General features: G+C 42.0%; 1 pseudogene; it reads right to left on the bottom strand.

Moving 5' to 3' along the window:
* Positions 1–8,673: 8,673 nt before the first annotated feature.
* On the bottom strand, positions 8,674–8,791 carry LOC126337154 (5S ribosomal RNA; annotated as a pseudogene).
* Positions 8,792–23,202: the final 14,411 nt, after the last annotated feature.

The raw sequence follows: 23,202 nt of genomic DNA, 5'->3' as shown, positions 1-23,202 counted from the left end.
CCCCACAGAATGACGAGCAACACAAACACTGGGGTTTGCCCACGTTTCCGACGCAATGATAACAACAAAGATAATCTTCTCAGCCATAGCACGCTGAAACACACAAACAGCACCAAACTTCCGAGGAGGGTAAAGTACTCCCCTGTAAACTGCATCCGGGAGCAGCACAGCCACGAGCTCCTGCCGAGGCGTGGTCCAGGGAAATCGCCGCGAGAAAGATGATCCCGCACCCGAGTATCGTCACCCATACCTCAGCAAGGAGCAGTCAGACAGGGCAGGAAAGCTGGTAATCAGGCGACGACTCCAACCACCGACCCGGGGAGCAGCAAGCAACACCAGCCACGGCCAGCGAGGAGCGCGCAGGGACCCACCGTCCGACGCAAAGGGCAGTGCTCGCGCCCAAACTTGACTGGCCGCGCACGCGCCACCGGGCAGAGACGGCGCCACCCGCCGCCAGGAGGCGCCCCGCAACAGAGAAAGAAACACCACTGGGAAGCCTAACGATCGAGAATCGATCGGGAATACCGCCGCCACGGCACACAAACGTGCAGGGATTTTGTTGTACAGGTGCCGCATGTCAGCTTTTGTGATGGAGTTCCATGGCTGTGGCACTTGGTCGGTCCAAACAGGGACGTTTAATGCTGTTTGTGGATGACGCAGGAGGTGTCGTCCGATGATGTCCCGTATTTCCTCGAATGGAGACAGTTCTGGTGATGGAGCAGGCAAGGATAACATGAAACGCTGTAGAGCATGTTGAGTTACAACAGCGGTATGCGAGCGAGCGTTATCCTGTTGGAAAACATCTCCTGGAATGCTGTTCATGAATGGCAGCACAACTGGTCGAATCCCCAGACTGACATACAAATTTGCAGTAGGAGTGCTTGGGATAACCGCGAGAGTGCTCCTAGTGCCATACTAAATCGAACCCCAGACCATAACTCTAGGTACAGGTCCAATGTGTCCAGCACACAGACAGGTTGGTCGCAGGCCTCCAACTGGCCTCCTTCGAACCACCACATGGTCATCATTAGCACCGAGGCAGAACCAGCTACCATCAGAAAACACAACAGACATTCACCCTGCCCTCCAGTGTGCTCCTACTTGATGCCACTGAAGTCGCGAACGGCGGTGACTTGGGGTCAGTGTAATGCAGACTACAGGGCGTCTGGGTCGGAGCTGTCCTTGAAGCAAGCGATTTATAAAAGTTCGTTGTGTCACTATGGTGCCAACTTTGCTCAAACTGCTGCTGCAGGTGCAGTACGATGCGCCAGGGCAACACTCCGACCACAATAGTCTCTTCCCGCTTGCTAAAACGACGTGGCCGTCCGGAGCCCGGTCTTCTTGCGACCGTACATTCCCGCGACCACTACTGTCAGCAGTCATATCCAGTGCTATGTTCCTGCCATGTCTTCCTGTATCACCGCAGACGGAACATCCACCTTCTCGTAACCCTGTTAAACGACCTCGTTGAAACTCAGTGAAGATAATGGCATCTCTGTCGCCTTATAGGCACTCTCGGCTAACATCAACCCATCACATCCAGTCTCCAAGAGTACTAACGCTCACGACCGTTGCAGCGTGTATTTAAAGCAAACCTTATTTGCATCCTCGTAGTGTCGCTACTAGTACACTCTTACCTCACTGCTACCCAATATGAATAGACATCATCTTCCAGATGTAGAAACACGCCAAGCAAATTTCGTTTACGTCACACAGCTCCTTCATGGGTTCACGATTTTTTCCGTCAGTGTATATTAAAGCTATTTTGAAGATCTTGTTAATTTTCAGCTGTAGTATTTTATGAGAAGTACAATTCCATATGTCTTTAAAACTAGTTATACAGGGTGTTCAAAAATTTAGTGCCGAAAGTAAAAAAGATGATATAGGAGGCTATTAAATACAGTATTGTCTAAATTTGTTCAATTTCGAAGGTTTCAAATTTCAATAGACCGCCGGCCGGAGTGGCAGTGCGGTTCTAGGCACTACACTTTGGAGCCGAGCGACAGCTACGGTCGCAGGTACGAATCCTGCCTCGGGCATGGATGTGTGTGATGTCCTTAGGTTAGTTAGGTTTAATTAGTTCTAAGTTCTGGGCGACTCATGACCGCAGAAGTTGAGTCGCAAAGTGCTCTGAGCCATTTGAACCATTTTTTTCAATAGAATATTTGTTCCTAGCTATGCGATAGTGTTGTACCTTTGAACATATTTTCACGTTTGGATGTATCTTACTTTTACGGAATAATTTTTGCTGTTTCTTAAGAAGCCTGCAGCAAACAAAAAGTAATTTCCCTAATTTCAAAATGGATTAAGCAAATATATTAAACTTCTTTTAAAGGGTCTTTTCTAGAGGCGAAAGTCTGAAAAGTGCTGCAAAGGTACAATACTCTCCCCCTGCTAGAGTGTTTCTGTAGATGACGTTTTTCAGTATTTTAATGGAGCATATGCAGCATTGAAAATTTGCGGCAAGGGAAAACTGAGTACCCGATCAAGGCTCATATCTAGATCGCTTGCTTAAGCGGAGAGTGCTGCAACACGCGGATAGTTCATCTCCTGTATGACCTCGTTGTCGACGTAAAATTAAATTCAGATATATCTCCTTTCGGACATCGCTTTGACATATCCCCACATGAAAAAAATATTTTAGATAACAATACCATATATGGAAATGGATATTAGTGACTAGATGAACTGTGTAAAGGTCTGTGGGACGTGCTCGGACAGTGGCATGGTACAGTACTGTTAGCGAAACATAAAAACTCGGTCATGTGTATCTGTTCAGCACACAGTTTTAGCTTGGCCGGTATTCAGTTTATATGCAGTTTGAAAAGAAAGAGAGAGGTAAAACAACATCAATTCTTCTAACCTAAACTATTATTGAACACTAAAATGTTCGAGCTCAGTTCAGAAATAGGTGAGAGACTTCGTGTAGAGCAAAAGGGAATATTATTTGAAATTTTATTAGTAGGAACATCCAAAATAGCAGTCTACTTTCCCACGTCACCTGACTACGGTATTTCATAACAAATCAGTGACACAGGATAAAATAAACAAAATTATTCCGTGGTTTACTTCTTCATATGAGATGTGCAGCTAGATGGATTCTCTCATTCAGTATTAGCATGTGTCGCACAGTAGCAATAACTATGACACAAACTGGCAGTCTTCGACATACATAGATTTTTTTTTAAAGAAACAAAACAAATAAGCGATGTCAATGCGGCAACATGGACCATCGACGATAGAATTGATGCACGTAATGTGGAACTGTTACACTGAAAGACGAAAAAAGTTCAAATGTGTCTGAATTCAAAAATGTTCAAATGGTTCAAAGCACTATGGGACTTAACATCTATGGTCATCAGTCCCTTAGAACTTAGAATTACTTAAACCTAACTAACCTAAGGACATCACACAACACCCAGCCATCACGAGGCAGAGAAAATCCCTGACCCCGCCGGGAATCGAACCCGGGAACCAGGGCGTGGGAAGCGAGAACGCTACCGCACAACCACGAGATGCGGGCTGTCTGAATTCCTAAGGGACCAAACTGCAGAGGTCATCGGTCCCTAGCCTTACACACTACTTAAACTAACTTATTTCCGAATTTTATACTGACTGGTGTTGGTAGAGTTTGCATTTCATTGATTTATGTGGATGGAGGCTACCATTAAAGAAAACAGAAATCCTGCTAGCAACCTCTTTGTTGAGAGCCCCGAGCAGGTAGTGCAGTGCCGCGTTGGCAGAGGCCGAACGATGATGTCCAGGGACTGGAATGCATTGTTCCAACCTGGTGTGTATGGACTGGTTTGGCGACTCGACGGTGCCAAGCCGAGGTAACGCAACAAGGAGGTTTTTAGAAAGCTGGGGAGCTAAACTCCCTGGAGCAAACAGCGTGGAGGTGGCTGTAAACGGTTCTGTAGCCTCGGTCAGGGCGGACTGAGCTTTATAAGCCAAGGCCTGCAGTCTAAAAGTTGAAAGAACACAACAGAATCATTGGTGTAGAGCTTGTGTTGTCAATGTCTTCAACGAGGTCGGCCTTAATTTTGATAGTGGGAGACGATATTTTGGCATGATTGGATTCGGGAAGAATTGTGCGCTTTTGGCGGGAAGTTCTATCAGAGAAAAATATCCTCATTGGTTGGATAAGCGCCTAATTTCGCTATTGGTACGCGAACAGAGGGCTGCCGAAATATTGCGTAGGAGGAGGAAGACGCAGATTTTTCGGAGTAGTAGTCAAGTGGGCAGCATAAGGAGACCCGGTTCAGAACTCTGCGTATTGCAGATGTGCGGTAGTGAGTACTGGAAGCAGCACGTTTGAGACAAGTCCTTCCGTCCAAATTGTTAACGTGGGAAGCTCCCAAACACCATCGAGCAGGTGGCTAAGTTACAGCCCTGGCGCTACGAGGTGTGTGTGTGAGAAGTGTGTATCTTTGTGTCCTGTCATTGATTCAAATGGCAATATCGGTTGTATGTTTCAGGCATTTCATGATTCAGCAGTTCGAGTAAACCAACTCCAGATACAGACACACGTGGTTAAAATCCATTCTATTTGTACTGGTTTTTTGTGTTTGTTAATGAAGCTTGTGTAAAAATAAATGTTATAGTTGCATCCAGCATTCTCTTCTCCATTCCTATCCTGTTATCATTAGAGTCGATCAGCACAAAGGGATCCGGTTACTTATGTCTTGGAATACTTTGTTGAAATATAACTAAGACAATTGAAATTCTTCGAACACCAAATGGGGTGTATGAAGCATTTCCGCTCATTATTCTCGGGACTTACAGTTGAGATAATTTGTTCACGTAATAGAATCTTTTGAGTACTTATAATGTACACTGACTCACAGTTTCAATCACTGGATCAAAGAACCTCGAGATTTCTAGGTGAAAGAAGTAACAGTGTTTTTCTCAGTTTAAGCTGTGGTTGGTAGTCATACAGTTGCCACATTAAATGTCATTTCTCATCATCCATAACTTTGCTCACTCAATAAAACAGGGTTTATTTAATACGCAGAAGAATTAGCTTTTGACTCATTGGAGATATTTAACAAACTTTAACAGTATAAGAAGAGTAGATACTTCACTATTTTACGATTTATAGCGGATCTTGGCGGAAGAACAAATAACTACCAGAATACAAGAAAGTGGCAAAACAAACATTAACATCATCGTTATCTCTTTCTAACCATGATCCGTGGAACTTAAATTCATATCTCTGAAATAATCCATTAAACCCCACTAAAGTCATTTACGACATTGCTCACACACAGCATACGCCTTCCAACACTACATTTGACAATTGCAACATGCACATAGCGTACTAAATCCATAAATGAAGAGTACAGGTACAATACACAGCAAGGTTCTCCAAATTATAGACTTCGTTAATCTATTAGTGTATGTTTACTTATCACTAAGCATTTATAGGACGTTATTTTATACGCTTAGTTTTGTGAAGTACATAGCTCACGACTTCCGCTTCCATATTTGTTTCATGCCATACGAAATATTGTAACGATGATCGAAACCTTGGAGTGTCATAATTTGCTACAAAATTATTGAAGATATCTTTCTAAAGAATGAAATGCAAAACAGCCAAGTAGCTAGAGGAGCATGATTACCAATGTTGCTCAATTGGGAAGAGCATAGAGCACATAATGGGAAACTCATTATTTAGAATTTTATTATGCACAAAAGCATTTTAAATATTGTTGTTAACAGCTCAAGACAAGGGACAACGGAAATCATATCTACACGTAAATGCTTAGCGTATTGTCACATTCTTCGCAGAGAAGGAGTCCATTCATAGATTACTAAACAGTTACACCTGGGCTTCTTCACTTGCAGATTACCTGTGTAATGGCTTCCAGGGGCAAGGAAAATTTGATTTCCAATATGTCTCACACCTACTGACCGAATTTAAATACTTATAATGCAGTCCTAATATTCTAATTGAGAGCTAGAATCTCGTGTTAAAGGTTAAACGCAGCAAGTCAAGTATTACAGTTATAAACTGTGTATCCGTCTTGAGTTAGCATAGCTCGCGGAAAGCAAATTACCCAGACAATATTCATCCATTATTTGAGAATGACAGGACTTAGCAACGACCAACAAACTGTAAACATAATTTCAAATCCTTACAAAACTTTATCTAGCTGAAGCCCCCCATAAAATGATGAAAGAATAAATTTGTCGCTTACTACTTTTTTAGTGTCTTGCAGTAAAGCAGGTAAGACCTTTTGACTTACTAGTTCATTATTACTAACTCAATTCACAACACATTTTGTAGACAGAATCCGCTCATACCACTGAACGAGCCTGCAGAATTATGTAATTGTTATGTAATTTAGCATATATGCCGTTTTATACACTGCAGTTCGATTTTTAATGGATCGGTGAAGGTGGGCTACTGGTGGTAAACTTTCTCATTTCGTGTCATTGTTGAGTCCTGCGGCTACCCCTGCTGGTCAGATATTCCTTCCGGCACCTTTGTGTTGTGGGTTGCATGCATCACAGGCGAGGCTACAATGCCATCAAGTTGGCCAGGAAGCCAATTGGCGAGGAGCTCGTTATCTCCAGCAGTGGCAGTGGATCCGATGTAGCAACCTGCGTAGCGTTTTAACCTAGGGCCCGAGGGCTGCAGAGACATCTGCAGTTCTACTCCAGATCGAGTTGTAGTACTATTCCAGATCGCGCTGCAGCTGCAGTTACGGAGTTACCAGCAATTGACGTAGCCACACTGGAATACGCCGTATTAGTAAACAGACTTGTTACTGGAGCCACAATACCCACAGTGTTACATTGCAAACCTAGACTTACTCTCAGGAGGATACTTGCTGCTGGAAGTAATAACTTGTCACGAGCTAAGTTTTCGTCTGTGTACCAGAGTTCATGTCGATGTATCTTTCGAGTAACAATAAATAAGAGTTCTTCTGTTTTGACTAATTTATTTGTGCGTTAGTCTCAGAACACTACTATGACACAGTCGTTAATAGTGATGCAACTCACCATTAGTAGAGAGCGCATCACAACAGTGGCGCAGTAGGTATTGTGACACAACACCCAAACTTCACAGAGTATCACAGTCACCCAACGTTTCTAAGTAGTCACCCGTCCGCAGTCATGTGTCGCCTTTTTAACTGTGTCTGTGATGATATTTTGTGCTTAATTATATAAGGTTATTCGGCTATATTTTGTCTGACATTTATTAACGGGTTTTTATGATTCTCACCATATCAGTGTTTTCTTTTCAATTCACGTTGTAACAAAACAATTTATTTCAGCGATGTTGAAGTAAGATTACATCTCAGAACATCAAATTCATTTCTGCATACAAATTATTACTTTATGTTAAGTAATAACGCAATTTAAATGAGATACTCTTTATTTTGGTAGCTAAATTCAAGAGCTAATTAAGTTTATTTTGTTTAATTGTTGGCCTGTAAATTAGCTGGAAATAGCACGCTATGGTTTTTTTCATTTCAACGTTTTTAAGTCAGAGCTGCTGCCTAAGTTATTAAGAAAATCCGGTTGTGATAATTATTATCATGCAAAATTAACGTCTGTATTAACCTTAATGTTAATTAAAAAAAAATGACTCTCTTTCTTTGTTTCATAACTTGTTTTTTTAATTTGTTTGAAATTCCTTTTTGCAGACACTGCTTCCTTCAATATGGCTTACTTTTCTTTAGTCGGTTTTCATCGGTATTTTACCGTCTTCGGTTCATTTCATGAGACAGAGGAGAAACAATCTGTACTAACATGAAGACAATAAATTTCATGCACAGAATATTCCTATAATGGTCCTATAATATGGTCGACCGTGTATTGTATCATCTTTCTCTCTAGTGTGCTGAGTTATTTTAAACTTATTCATGATGGAAGAATGTCGTTAACAGGAAGGATGCATAACGTTGCCAATAACAAAAGAAGACATGTAATAATAAGAATTGGAGAGCAGGCTTAGTATTCTGAGTCTTTTCTTATGGCTTAAACTGGTCTTAACTTCAGGCCAAACAGCCATCATTGGAAAGCAGATAGCTTGGTGACGCGAAATCACGTTTCTTGTTAATGGTCATCACAACATATAAGGTAAGACGTACGACGTTATTCATTTCCCGTGCCTGTACGTAATTGTTGCTACTCAAATTAATCGTACACAGCCGATTTTTATTCAAAATTTGGTTATTTGATTTTTTTGGTAAATTACGGTTAACAGTCACGATGTTAAGTTTCAAAATATGGCTGACTTATTTTGCGAGGCGCGGAACATGGCATAGCACTATTAGACTGTCTCATAAGATTAATATTGTCTTGCTTCATGTTCTACATAATTTTTTGTTATTAAACTAAAATGCGTAATTTTACTTAAATAATTTCAGGCATCTAGATAGGAAAATGTGTAAAATTGGTTATGAAGAAGTCAATTCCATAGAATTATAGGTTGAAGCTAACGAATTTACTTATAAAAAGCACTCCGTCTTCAGGCCACAAGTGGCCCATCGGGACCATGCAACCACTGTGTCATCCTTAGCTGAAGATGCGGATAGAAGGGGCATGTGGTCAGCACACTGCTCTCCCGGTCGTTATGATGGTTTTCTTTGACCGTAGCCGCTACTATTCGGTCGAGTAGCTCCTCAATTGGCATCACGAGGCTGAGTGCATCCCGAAAAATGGCAACAGAGCATGGCGGCCCGGATGGTCACCCATCCGAGTGCCGGCCACGCCCGACAGCGCTTAACTTCGGTGATCTGATGGGAACCGGTGTACCCACTGCGGCAAGGCCGTTGCCGCAGTTTACTGTTAAGGCTATTGGAAATACTGTCTTTTTAGCACGCGATCAGCTCGTCCTACTGAAGACCCATTTACAGATTTATATCGAAGTTTTGAGGCAATGATAAAAACAAATTTTCAACACGTATCATTACAGCCAAATGAAATGTCATTTATGAAAAATGCTATATCGTCTAAACTGACAAAACTGTCAGCGCAACAAGTGCCTTAACAACCGAATTTCGGAGCTGAAAACCACTCACCAGGGCAGTCCTGATGCCACACAAAAATTAACAGACAAACCTGAAAGAATCTGTTCGGAAACTAGTGAGAAAGTAGGTAGTGTAATGCATCCCATGAAATCACTGAGGTGACAGAAGTCTTAGAATAACGATGTGCACATACGCAGAAGGCGACAGAGTCACGTACACAAGATGTAAAATGGAATAGCGTTTGCACTCGGGTGATTGATGTGAAAAGGTTTATGGCCGCATGACGGGAATTAACAGACTATGAATGCGGATGGACTTCTGTTTCGGAAATCATTAGGGAATTTAATTTTCTGAAATATACAGTGTAAAGAGTATGCAGAGAATACAAATTTCAGGCACTACATCTCACCACGAACAACGCAGTGGCCGACGGCGTCCACTTAACGACCGAGAGTAGTGGCTTTTGCGCAGAGCTGTCATTGTTAACAGACGAGCAACACTGCGTGAAATAAACGCAGAAATGGATGTGAGACGTACGACGAACGTATCCATACGGACAGTACAGCGATACTTGGCATGTATGGACTATGCCAGCAGACGATGGACGCGAGTGCGTTCCTAAAAGCACGACATCGCCTGCAACGCCTCTCTGAGCTTATAATAATATCGGCTGGACCCTAGATGACTGTAAAGCCGTGGCTTGGTCTGATGAGTCCCGATTTCAGTTGGTAAAAGCTGATGGTAACGTTCGAGTGTAGCTCCGACCCTGCGAAGCCATGACTCAAGTTGTCAAGCTGGTGGTGGGCTGTGTTTACATGTGAACCGATGAATGACTGGAAATGGTTATGCTGCGCTACTTGGAGACCATTTACAGCCATTCATAGAGTTCACGTTCTCAGACAACGATGAAATTTTTATGGATGACAATGTCCAATGTCACCGGACCACAACTGCACTACGCCGGACCAAAGAAGGTCCGACACGATATCAGAAGGTATCCCATGAACTTTTGTCACCTAAGTATAAAATATAAAGAAACAAATGATGATGTGACTTTGAATGTTAATCGTTCGAGTGGTGAGACACATCACATTGACATTGAGGAATATGTGTATAACTGAGCTGTAGACTTTTGAATGAATAATTAGAATGGAACTACTCCTGCGCCGTTGAAGTATTAAATACCTGACAGCTTTAAGACTTGAAATGATCGGGCGCACAAAATGTTGTCGGTGAAAGGAAAAGATTGGTGACGGATGACAGAGTAATGCTTCCCGTTAACAAAAAGTCTGATTTTGCATAGAAATAGGAATGATGATCGGATTTCGTTAAGAAATATAGGCTGCTGGCCGATGGCACGCGATCTTCGCGTCACCAAACCGGCCACTTGCAACTGGCAACTGGCTTAATTAGCTGAAATCGTATAAAAAATTCACAATAAAGAGAACACGACAAAAATTAATTAGGTGCTAAATGAAGGAGAATGGAATGTTGAATACTGTACATGTTAAGACTAGAGCTGAAACAAGAATGTGTCGTACATCAGTTTTCCAACACAGTTGATTCATGAAATTTACATTGATAATTTTACCCGTTCTAGAGAAGTACTCTCTGTAGGATAATTACGTGTTTGGCACTGTCATTGTAAACGTTTCTTATATGCCCCTCTTGAATAGCGGAGACGAAATTTACAGTAGTTTGCATGCAACATACAACTTTAATTCGCATAAGGGCTGAATATTTTATAGATTTTAGAATTTAAGGAAACGTAACAAAGTATTGACATATAGATTCAGTATGAAACGTGACATGAGATGTAACATACATACAAAGTCTGTTAGCTTTTCACTGACAGAATAATTTTGAGATGTTACATGTTCAGCATAAGTATATTAAATATTTGCCACATAGAGTCTTTGGCTCGCGCAGTTTGATCATATCTCTGAGTGTCTTTTCTCACATGAGATTTATACAGATGTATGAAATGTCTGATAATGTTTTACAATTTCTCTTCATTTGTTGGTTTACATTCACAGTGACATCCTTACGTTTTTGAATCTCGCTCCATCTTCTTACACCAGCAGCCACAATGGCGGGAAAAAGCCTGTAGACTGTGCGAGGAAAGTGCCGAAACCGGTTTCTAATACACTCCTGGAAATGGAAAAAAGAACACATTGACACCGGTGTGTCAGACCCACCATACTTGCTCCGGACACTGCGAGAGGGCTGTACAAGCAATGATCACACGCACGGCACAGCGCACACACCAGGAACCGCGGTGTTGGCCGTCGAATGGCGCTAGCTGCGAAGCATTTGTGCACCGCCGCCGTGAGTGTCAGCCAGTTTGCCATGGCATACGGAGCTCCATCGCAGTCTTTAACACTGGTAGCATGCCGCGACAGCGTGGACGTGAACCGTATGTGCAGTTGACGGACTTTGAGCGAGGGCGTATAGTGGGCATGCGGGAGGCCGGGTGGACGTACCGCCGAATTGCTCAACACGTGGGGCGTGAGGTCTCCACAGTACATCGATGTTGTCGCCAGTGGTCGGCGGAAGGTGCACGTGCCCGTCGACCTGGGACCGGACCGCAGCGACGCACGGATACACGCCAAGACCGTAGGATCCTACGCAGTGCCGTAGGGGACCGCACCGCCACTTCCCAGCAAATTAGGGACACTGTTGCTCCTGGGGTATCGGCGAGGACCATTCGCAACCGTCTCCATGAAGCTGGGCTACGGTCCCGCACACCGTTAGGCCGTCTTCCGCTCACGCCCCAACATCGTGCAGCCGGCCTTCAGTGGTGTCGCGACAGGCGTGAATGGAGGGACGAATGGAGACGTGTCGTCTTCAGCGATGAGAGTCGCTTCTGCCTTGGTGCCAATGATGGTCGTATGCGTGTTTGGCGCCGTGCAGGTGAGCGCCACAATCAGGACTGCATACGACCGAGGCACACAGGGCCAACACCCGGCATCATGGTGTGGGGAGCGATCTCCTTCACTGGCCGTACACCTCTGGTGATCGTCGAGGGGACACTGAATAGTGCACGGTACATCCAAACCGTCATCGAACCCATCGTTCTACCATTCCTAGACCGGCAAGGGAACTTGCTGTTCCAACCCAACAGGACAATGCACGTCCGCATGTATCCCGTGCCACCCAACGTGCTCTAGAATGTGTAAGTAAACTACCCTGGCCAGCAAGATCTCCGGATCTGTCCCCCATTGAGCATGTTTGGGACTGGATGAAGCGTCGTCTCACGCGGTCTGCACGTCCAGCACGAACGCTGGTCCAACTGAGGCGCCAGGTTGAAATGGCATGGTAAGCCGTTCCACAGGACTACATCCAGCATCTCTACGATCGTCTCCATGGGAGAATAGCAGCCTGCATTGCTGCGAAAGGTGGATATACACTGTACTAGTGCCGACATTGTGCATGCTCTGTTGCCTGTGTTTATGTGCCTGTAGTTCTGTCAGTGTGATCATGTGATGTATCTGACCTCAGGAATGTGTCAACAAAGTTTCCCCTTCCTGGGACAATGAATTCACGGAGTTCTTATTTCAATTTCCAGGAGTGTACATAAAAATCCGAAAATGCGATCGAGTCTGTTTTTATTTGATTTTTAACCCTCAGTGGAGACCAGAAAAGGTCGAATATCGGGAATAGTTTGTGCAGTCGTAAGTTTTTGTGCAGTGAAACATAGTAGAAATTTTGACTGGTGAGGGATGAGTGTGGGGTCGAGGTTACTTTAATACGTTTTTCTTGAATAACAGGAAAACCATGACCTCCAGTGAAAACTAATACCAATACAAATTTTAACTACATTATATTTTCTACAAAAAGGCCCTGTTTATTTTTCTGTAGGAGTAGTAGTTGGAGCGTAACGAGCTAGAGAATATGAAAAATCTCAGGCGTGGTACATGAAGATCACTTATAACATTGCGGGTTGCGTAAAACGACAGTGGTAGGGGCAGCTGAATCACGCTGTATACAGGATGTCTGTTTTAACTTGATACAACTAAATATCTCGAAAAAGTCGCATTGGTAGAAATCATTTTCTAGGTGAAAACTTAATATTAGTAAATGGAAACATTTATCTGTGCTACAACTGGCCACCTTCTAAACACCTGCGTGGGCGGAGTCAACTTTGTATTTTCAAATGGGAATGCCTCATTTTTATTGCACATTCGTATTGGGAGCAAAAAAAAAAAAAAAAAAAAAAAAAAAAAAAAAAAAAAAAAAAAAAATAAAAAATGAAAGGTACGGTTTACTCGAAAAATTATTTCACATTTGTGTTAGATGGCGTTGTAATCGAGAAATATCAAGTGAGCCTGTTTTCGCAATTAATAACCAACGCGTTTGAGTCTATGTTTAATTTGCGGTGTAAATGTAAACCTTTACGTTATGACTGTTGATACTGATGTACAAAAGTTACCTGAGTGTTCCAAATGTGTTTGTACACTACAAATAATGTGACTGGACACTGATACTTCTGATAAATAAGCTACTTACGTGATAAAGTAGTTTTCTGTTCCCTATGGGATTGATTGTGATGCATCCCCAAACCATCAGAATGCTTGAATTCGGTAGCGGGAACCCCACCATCAGGGCGACTGGTTTCGGTGTGAGTATACATCCAGCCTTGCCGCAGTGATAACACTGGTTTCCGTCGTTTCACCGAAGTTAAGCGCTGTCGGGCTGGGCTAGCACCTGGATGGATGACCGCCCGGTCTGCCGAGCGCTCATCCTTTGTGAGGCAAATTAGGAGCTATTTGATTTAGAAGTAGCGGCTCCGGTCTCAGAATCTGACAGACGGCCGGGAGAGCGGTGTGCTGACCACATGCCCCTCCATATCCGCATCCAATGACGCCTGTGGACTGAGGATGACACGGCGGTCGGTCGGTACCGTTGGGCCTTCATGGCTTGTTCTGGAGGAGTTTATCCATCCAGCCACCGTAACTCTCCTGTTGGTAGCCATGCGGCTGCCATCAGAGTACAAACCACAGACATTGTAATAAGGAAAAATATCCTCTCCCCACTGCTCAGCACCCAACATGCGGCATGCCCCACTGAATCGTCGGGACCTTTAAAAGAACGAATACTGAAAGTGTCGGCAGCACTCATCTCTGGAGTCTGTTCTGGCACAGCTGGTGTAGTGAATGATGTAGCTGTTGCAGAGAAAATCGAAATAATTTTAATTTATGGCTAAGCTGTTAGAAAGTTGGACGTTTTTCTGAAAGGCCACAATTCTATGCATCTATTCGTCATGTTCATCTACATCTACATCTACATGGATACTCTGCAAATCACATTTAAGTACCTGGCAGAGAGTTCATCGAACCACCTTCAAAATTCTCCATTATTCAAATCTCGTATAGCGCGCGGAAAGAATGAACACCTATATTTTCCCGTACGAGCTCTGATTTCCCTTATTTTATTGTGGTGATCATTCCTCCCTATGTACGTCGCTGTTAACAAAATATTTTCGCATTCGGAGGAGAAAGTTGGTGATTCGAATTTCGTGATAAGATTCCGTCGCAACGAAAAAGTCTTCTTTTAATGATTTCCAGCCAAATCCTGTATCATTTTTGTGACACTCTCTCCCATATTTCGCGATAATACATAACGTGCTGCCTTTCTTTGAACTTTTTCGATGTACTCCGTCAGTCCTATCTGGTAAGGATCCCACACGTGCAGCAGTATTCTAAAAGGGAACGACAAGCGTAATGTAGGCAGTCTCCTTAGTAGTCTGTTACATTTTCTAAGTGTCCTGCCAATAAAACGCTTCCTTTGGTTAGCCTTCCCCACAAAATTTTCTATGCGTTCTTTCCAATTTAAGTTGTTCGTAATTGTAATACCTAGGTATTTAGTTGAATTCACGACTTTTAGATTAGACTGATTTATCGTGTAACCGAAGCTTAATGAGTTCCTTTTAGCACTCATGTGGATGACCTCACACTTTTCATTATTTGGGTTCAACTGCCACTTTTCGCACCATTCAGATATTTTTTTCTAAATCGTTTTGCAGTTTGTTTTGATCTTCTGATCACTTTATTAGTCGCTAAACGACAGCATCATCAGCAAACAACAGAAAACGGCTACTCAGATTGCCTTCCAAATCGTTTATTTAGCTAAGGAACAGCAATGGACCTATAACACTACCTTGGGGAACGCCTGAAATCACTTCTGTTTTACTCGATGACTTTCCGACAATTACTACGAATGGTGACCTCTCTGACAGGAAATCACAAATCCAGTCACATAACTGAGACGATATTCCATAAGAACGCAATTTCAATACGAGCCGCTTGTGTGGTACAGTGTCAAAAGCCTTCCGGAAATCCAGGAATACGGAATCGATCTGAAATCCCTTGTCAATAGCACTTAGCACTTTATGTGAATAAAGTTTCACAGGAACGATGTTTTCTAAAGCCGTGTTGACTGTGTGAATAGACCGTTTCCTTCGAGGTAATTCATAATGTTCGAACACAATATATGTTGTAAAATCCTGTTGCATATCGGCATTAACGATATGGGCCTGTCGTGTTGTACAACAGTTTACTACCGAAGGAAGTGTGACACCTAAAACCGAACTCGTAGAGCGACTGTAACGAGGATTATAAATAACAAAATTGCAGTGCTAGTTGCGGTGGCTCATAAACCACATGCAAGCACCCGAGACATATCGCAGCAGTACGGAACTGCTCACACAAGCGCGATCCTACACTGTCAAAAATACCATCCCTACAAGGTCTTCAAGCAGCAAGAACTACAGGGGAATAATCTTCTGAATCGGATTCGGTTTTGCTATTAGGCACTCATGTAATTAAAGAGAGCCCACAGTTCTTTTGTCCGGTAGCATTCTCCGACGAGTCAACATTTATGAAGCACGGTGGAGTTAACTGGCATAACAAGCACTTTTGGACTGCGGAACACCCGCACTGGATACATTATGTTCCTCATCAGCGTCCTTGGTCCGTTAACGTTTGGTGCGGTATCATTGGCGGTATCTTTGGTCCCCTTATTGTGGAAGCCACATTCAGGGTGGAAAAAAATCGTAAATTACTGCAAGAGGAGCTATCCATATTGTTGGAAGATGTATTCCCCGCAGTGGGACAGAACAAGTGGTTGCAACATGATAATTTACCGGCACGTTACTCTGCAAGAGCCAAAGAAACATTGGATAGCGATTTCAGAGGTCGCTGGATCGGCAGAGGTAGACCGGCAACGTGACCTTCCAGGTCACCCGACCTTATGACATCGTATTTTTTCTTGTGGGTTTATCTGAAGTACAAAGTATATGCCCAGCTACTCGACAGGACGGGATAGAATGTTCATAAATGTCTGCACAAAACTTTCCACCAGACATGATTTTAAGTATGTACATGTATTCCACGCACGAATGAATGAATCTATTAGAATGGAAGGTCATCAGTTTAAGAATTCATTGTGAGTTACTGTTATGGCACAACTTCAAATATAGAGAGGTCTTGATCGCATAATTCTTTATTAAGCGTTACACGTTTCAAAATTTCATCATCAGACTGAAGCTGTGAAATGAAGTGTACAAGAAATTAATGACAGAAAGCACACATAAATGTGCGTCTAAGTATTCCAATATACAGAAATTTCAAATAGTATCGTACGTACATAAAAATCAAACTTTAATACAAAGCTCAGAACTGAATACAATACAAATTTCACTTTTTCTTACGTAGGCATATTTGACAGTGCCGTCGTCTATTCGAATAGAACCAGTGGCGAACTCTGTGTGGCGATTTAACTATCAAAGAGGTAAATAAAGGCCAGTAGGTGGCGCTAGCATTGACCATGGGAAGCATATCAAAAAGTAACTTTACGAAATTCCGTACACTGCGATTAAGTACATGTCTGCACTTCGTGAACAAATTTGACAAAAAAACATTTATGCTATTTTTATGGAAGAGAAGCTCATACTAACAACATGAAAAAAAATGGTTCAAATGGCTCTAATCACTGTGGGACTTACATCTGAGGACATCAGTCCCCTAGAGTACTTAAACCTAACTAACCTAAGGACATCACACGCATCCATGCGAACCTGCGACCATAGCAGCGGCGCGCTTCCGGACTGAAGCGCCTAGAATCGCTCGGCCACAGCGGCCGGCAACAGCATGAAAAGTGCGTCGTTAGGTAGTCTTCAGCCAATTATCAAAACAGAAGGCATTTGCAAACAATAACCGTTGTGATACAATATAAACATAAACCGACATCAGCGATAAGTAAAATATAAGTGTGAAGGAATAGTTCACAACCATCACAAAATAAAATTTACAAACGTGTCACAATATGTAGTCAAATTACAATAGCCGAACACGTAATAACTGACATAATAGAATGATTTAGGTGAGCCCACATTGGCGGCAACAACTTAAACCGGAAGAACTATTATGCGATAAAAGGGGGTATTCTTTTAATATTCTTTAACTTAGTGTTGTTTTTGTCAACTTTGTTGACGAGGTGGTGATATGTTTTTAACCACAGTGTGTAGAAGATTCTTTAAAGTAAGTCTTTAACTTGCTTTCTATGTCCAATGCTAGCCTTCGTTTACCTCTTTTATTGGTCCACTGCCACACTCAGTTAGGCACTGGTTCTATTCGAATAGAAGACGCCACTGTCAAGTAGGCCTAGATTAGTTGAGATTTGTATTGTACTCAGTCTATGTGCTCTCTTTCGTTACCTTTGTACTGAAGTTTGATTGTTATGTACATACGATACTGTTTGAAATTTCTGTATATTGCAGATCTTGGAAATGCACACTTACATATATTTTCTGTCATTGGTATCTTGTACACTTGATTCCACAGTTTCACTCTGATGATTAAATTTTGAAACGCGTAACACTTAATGAAACATTTATGGGATCAAGACCTTTCTATATTTGAACGTTGTGCCAATCTGAATGGTAGCCTGCCTCTTTCATGGAAGCATTTCTTCATCAAATAATGAAAAGTTACAGTTGTGGTGAGACGAGAGGGGATTCATCGAAATCAAGCACCCCAATGGTGAGAGGCAAAGTGACTCACCAATACCAAGCATCCCAATGGGAACAGAAAACTATTACATCCAACTCGTTATTCCTGGATCACGCTAAACGTAATTTATAAACAGACATTAAACCAGCTAACCGTATTGAACTCTAGAATCAAATTTGCTACACTAAAATAAATTTCGAACACAAGTAACAAGTGTTAGAACACAAAGGCTTACATTTGCATCGTAAATGCGTCAGTCCGTAATCGCAAAAACAGACACACTTGATATTTCTCGATTACAGTGCATCTTTGCCAGTTGAGTAAACCGCACTTATTTTTTGGCGTAGAATCTGAATGTGCAATGAAATGGGGGAGTTCCCATTTGAAAATACAGTTGACTCCACCCACGCACCAGGGGTGGTTCGGAGGTGGCCAGTCGTAGCGCAGGTAGATGTCCTCTTTACTAATATTAAGTTATCACCTAGAATAATTTTTCATACGTTGCGTCGTTTTCGAGATATTTAGTTCCCTCAAATTAAAACAAACATCCTACATTTATATTTTGTGATTATTTTGAAGTTTTTGTTTGTTCACGTGATCTGGTTACTGGAGTTTTCTTCTCAACAATTCTTTTTCTCTTCACTTGCAAATTTGTCATTATATGATTCGTCGCCTTTTTTGTTACATGAAATAGACACAATGAAATTTTTAACAATATAATGGCACCAGTCATGCATAAAACTTTTGTCCTTTTTCAACTTTGCCAATGTAATGTGTTGCACAAAATAAAATGTAAAGAGAGAAACGATGATGTGACTTTGAATCTGAATCGTGCGAGGCGTGGCACACATCGCGTTAATGACAGCAGACGTATAATAATAGCATTGAGCTGTAGACTTCTGAATTAGTAATTAAAATGAGTCTCCTATTGTGTTGTCATGTCTCTAAATACTTGACAGCTTTAAGACTTGAAATGGACAGGCACAGAAATAGTTGTCGGCCATCGGAAAAGCTTGATGACGCCTGACCATGTAATTGTCTTGTTAATGCAAAGGTCTGCTTTCGTCTTCAAATAGTAATGATGATCGGATTTCGTTAAGAAATATAGACTGCAAACTCGACTTGCGAAAGTTGAAATTTGCGTACTATACTTTGCCAATCACCAAAACCACCACTTCAAAATGGCTTAATTGGCTGAAATCGTATAAAAAGTTTACAGTTAGCGAGATAAAAATTAATTTGCTATTACACGAAGAAGAATGAAATTTTAAAATTTGTCAGATTAACTCACTAGTATGCATTTTAAGGAAAAGTACATGACCTCCTCATCCAGAGGCCACCAAGAGAAAGATAACAGCCAGTCAAGGCAAGCATTGAAATAAGAATGTGTTGTATATCAATTTTGTAAAATAGTTGATTCATGAAATTTACACCGATAATATTACACACCCTTATGAGATGCACTCTCTACAGGAGAATTACGTCTTTGACATTGTTAGCATAAGAATTTCGTACATTGATTTTAATGTTGAACAAGGAATTAAGTCAAGGGAAGAATCTGGTGCACAAAGGAAAAGTATCTTACAAGATTTTTAAAGCGGATTTTAGATAAGGACTCCCAGATTTGTGAAAAATTAATCCAGAATTACAATTTGCTACATAGCAGCCTGTTACTTATGTGTTATTTGAAATAGGTACTTTAGAGAAATCAGTTAAATCAGAGTTAAACGACATCAAAACCAAGTAAAGATTTGCCTGAATGCCATGACAATGTCATTTCTCAGATTAATAGTATTCTGCAATAAATTGTCTGCTGTCAAAGTTATGGTCCTCTGTTATAAGGGAAAGTTGTGACTACCATAGTCTGGCATCATATGACAGAATGTGTAGAGATGCAACAAATCATGCTAGCCTGTCACCTAGCTATGTCGCATATGTTGGAGGCAGCCTTTTTTATCATTCGGTTTGTTAGAAGAAAGTTTATTGAGTCACCGACAGTCTCAGGTTTTCGCTCGCAGTCAGAAAATTTTTTACCCTGTCATGTTCACATATCTACATCTACATCTACATCTACATCCATACTCCGCAAGCCACCTGACGGTGTGTGGCGGAGGGTACCCTGAGTACCTCTATCGGTTCTCCCTTCTATTCCAGTCTCGTATTGTACGTGGAAAGAAGGATTGTCGGTATGCTTCTGTGTGGGCTCTAATCTCTCTGATTTTATCCTCATGGTCTCTTCGCGAGATATACGTAGGAGGGAGCAATATACTGCTTGACTCTTCGGTGAAGGTATGTTCTCGAAACCTTAACAAAAGCCCGTACCGAGCTACTGAGCGTCTCTCCTGCAGAGTCTTCCACTGGAGTTTATCTATCATCTCCGTAACGCTTTCGCAATTGCTAAATGATCCTGTAACGAAGCGCGCTGCTCTCCGTTGGATCTTCTCTATCTCTTCTATCAACCCTACCTGGTGCGGATCCCACACTGCTGAGCAGTATTCAAGCATTGGGCGAACAAGCGTACTGTAACCTACTTCCTTTGTTGTCGGATTGCATTTCCTTAGGATTCTTCCAATGAATCTCAGTCTGGCATCTGCTTTACCGACGATCAACTTTATATGATCATTCCATTTTAAATCACTCTTAATGAGTACTCCCAGATAATTTATGGAATTAACTTCTTCCAGTTGCTGACCTGCTATTTTGTAGCTAAATGATAAAGGACCTATCTTTCTTTGTATTCGCATCACATTACACTTGTCTACATTGAGATTCAATTGCCATTCCGTGCACCATGCGTCAATTCGCTGCAGATCCTCCTGCATTTCAGTACAATTTTCCATTGTTGCAACCTCTCGATACACCACAGCATCATCTGCAAAAAGCCTCAGTGAACTTGCCGAGAACAACAAAAAATACGTTTAACTACCAGTTGTATCCTACAAGAAGCCACCCTTTGCGCAACAGCAGTGCCTGAAAACTGCCAAACCTGTGAAAAACTTAAGAAAGCGTTCTAGTAGAAGTATTGGTCAAACTACATACAGGAAGGACTCCACAAGGTAGTCTTAAAGCCAGTACCATTGCATAGTAGGCCAGTCAGTCTTTAAAAATATTTAGAAATGCATTTAAATAGAACCAGATATTGCGATGAACCGATTTCGAAAAGAAATGTGTTATGAATACTTAAAGCGAAATTGCCTCTGAACATAAGAGTAAAATAAGTCGATGCTTCAGAGACAAACTAGAACACTTTATGTCCACACTAGATTTTATTGATTTAACACGTGAAGATTCTAAATAATGACAATTATAATAATGGTACAGGTAGGTTCATTCCACTGTGTACACAGTTAGACACACACGAATATCCAAACGACTGTCAGAGTAATTTTGTAATGCAGCTAGTGGTGGCTCCACTATACAATACTTAATATACTAACCACGGTGTGTCGTATTCTAACAAACAAAGAAGAGTCGGTAATATATACCACTGTACAGATACTACAGTAACGGAGTAGGTCAATGGTATCAAAACAATTATGAAAAAATGGAAATGGGCGTTTGGCGTCATTAGCCGGGAGGCCCCTTACGGGGCAGGTCCGACCGCCTTGGTGCAGGTCTTATTACATTCGACGCCACATGGGGCGACCTGCGCGCCGGATGGGGATCAAATGATGATGAAGACAACACAACACCCAGTCCCTGAGCAATCCATCACGCTGACCACTCAGCTATCGGGGCGGACAAAACAACAATAATCAGTAGAAGTCTAACAATGGAAACCGCAGTCAGATTAATCTAAACAGTGCTACCAGCAAAGTGGCCCAGTAAAAAAAACCATAATGTTCACACACGCTGACTAAGCAAAATCCAACAGTCAGTGTTGTTAAGCTGACGGAAGTATCATGCCCCATAATAACTACAGAGTGGCTATAAATTAGTTTTACAAGAAACTTTGGATTATGAAAAAGGTACATAATGTACAGAAATGTTTCATACAGCACTGCATGCAGCATATATTGAAGTTTTATTTACAAATGCTGAGTGTGGCTATCTTTTGTAACACGACAAATGTTCCATTAACTTCGTGGAAGCGGAGGAACAAACACACTGTCTTAAATGTAACCCCATACACAGAAGTCTACCGGCGTTAAACCAGGTGACTGTGTTTGCCAGTGTATTGTTCTGCCAGGACCCATCCAAGTTGGCACATTTCTACAGAGATCTCCACGAACTTCACGACGATAATGTGGTGACAGGCTATCGTGCTGAAAAACAAATTGTGTGGCCATATCCTGTTGTAATTGAGGCATTAAAATAATAATGCTCAAGTATGCCTATGTGGGCTCTGCCAGCTACAGTTGATTTGAGAGAAAAGAAAGCACACAAAATACGGTTACGGGTTATGGAAAAAAACCATTTACCTTAGACGAGTCCCATACATGTTCGGTTACATGACGTGGAGGTAGTGGCTTGTGATATTTAGTACTAAACTGTTTCTGAACTGTAATAGCGGATTTGGATACATAAAGCCTCAAGCAACCCTGTGCACGCTTTGCACTACTACACAACTGCATAACCACTGTTTGCAAAACTCATTCACGCATGCCACCTAGCGGGAATATTCGGAACTAACAGTGTTAGACGGGAATAAAACTTGAAGATATACTGCATTTACTGCTTTATCAAACGTTTCTATAAGGTATTTATCCTTCTCACAATTAAAGATGACTTTTGTGTCAATAATAATTTATAACCACCCTTAACTTCAACAAACAAGGTCCGGCACATTACGCGCTCCAGTGATAGTTGCGGGATGGAGTGGGGGCAGAGAACACAATTCAATGAACTTATCAAGATGTAACGAAGATGTGGACATTGGAGATCAGTTAGGTACTGACGATTATAAATTTCATGATAAATGTAGATACGAGGGTTGCAACATGAATAGTGGCAGCTATTTATTCACAACCGATACAAAAGAGTTACATGTTTGCACCTGTTACTGTCCTTCAAAGTAGTCACCAGCGTTGTGTAGAACCCGTTGCCAGCGATGTGGAAGGCGTAGTATACAGTTAGCAGAGCCTGTTTTGTTGATGAAGCGAATGAAGCGGTCTGCAGCCTGTCGAATCTCTGGAACAGTTCTGAAGCGAATATCACGAAGTGGTTCCTTCATCTTCGGAATCAAATCAAAGTCGCAAGGACCTAAG

The sequence above is a fragment of the Schistocerca gregaria genome, chromosome 2 (genome assembly GCF_023897955.1).
Source record: "Schistocerca gregaria isolate iqSchGreg1 chromosome 2, iqSchGreg1.2, whole genome shotgun sequence".
NCBI lineage: Eukaryota > Metazoa > Arthropoda > Insecta > Orthoptera > Acrididae > Schistocerca > Schistocerca gregaria.
The sequence above is the reverse complement of the archived record's forward strand: the minus strand, read 5'-3'. Positions and strand labels throughout refer to the sequence as shown.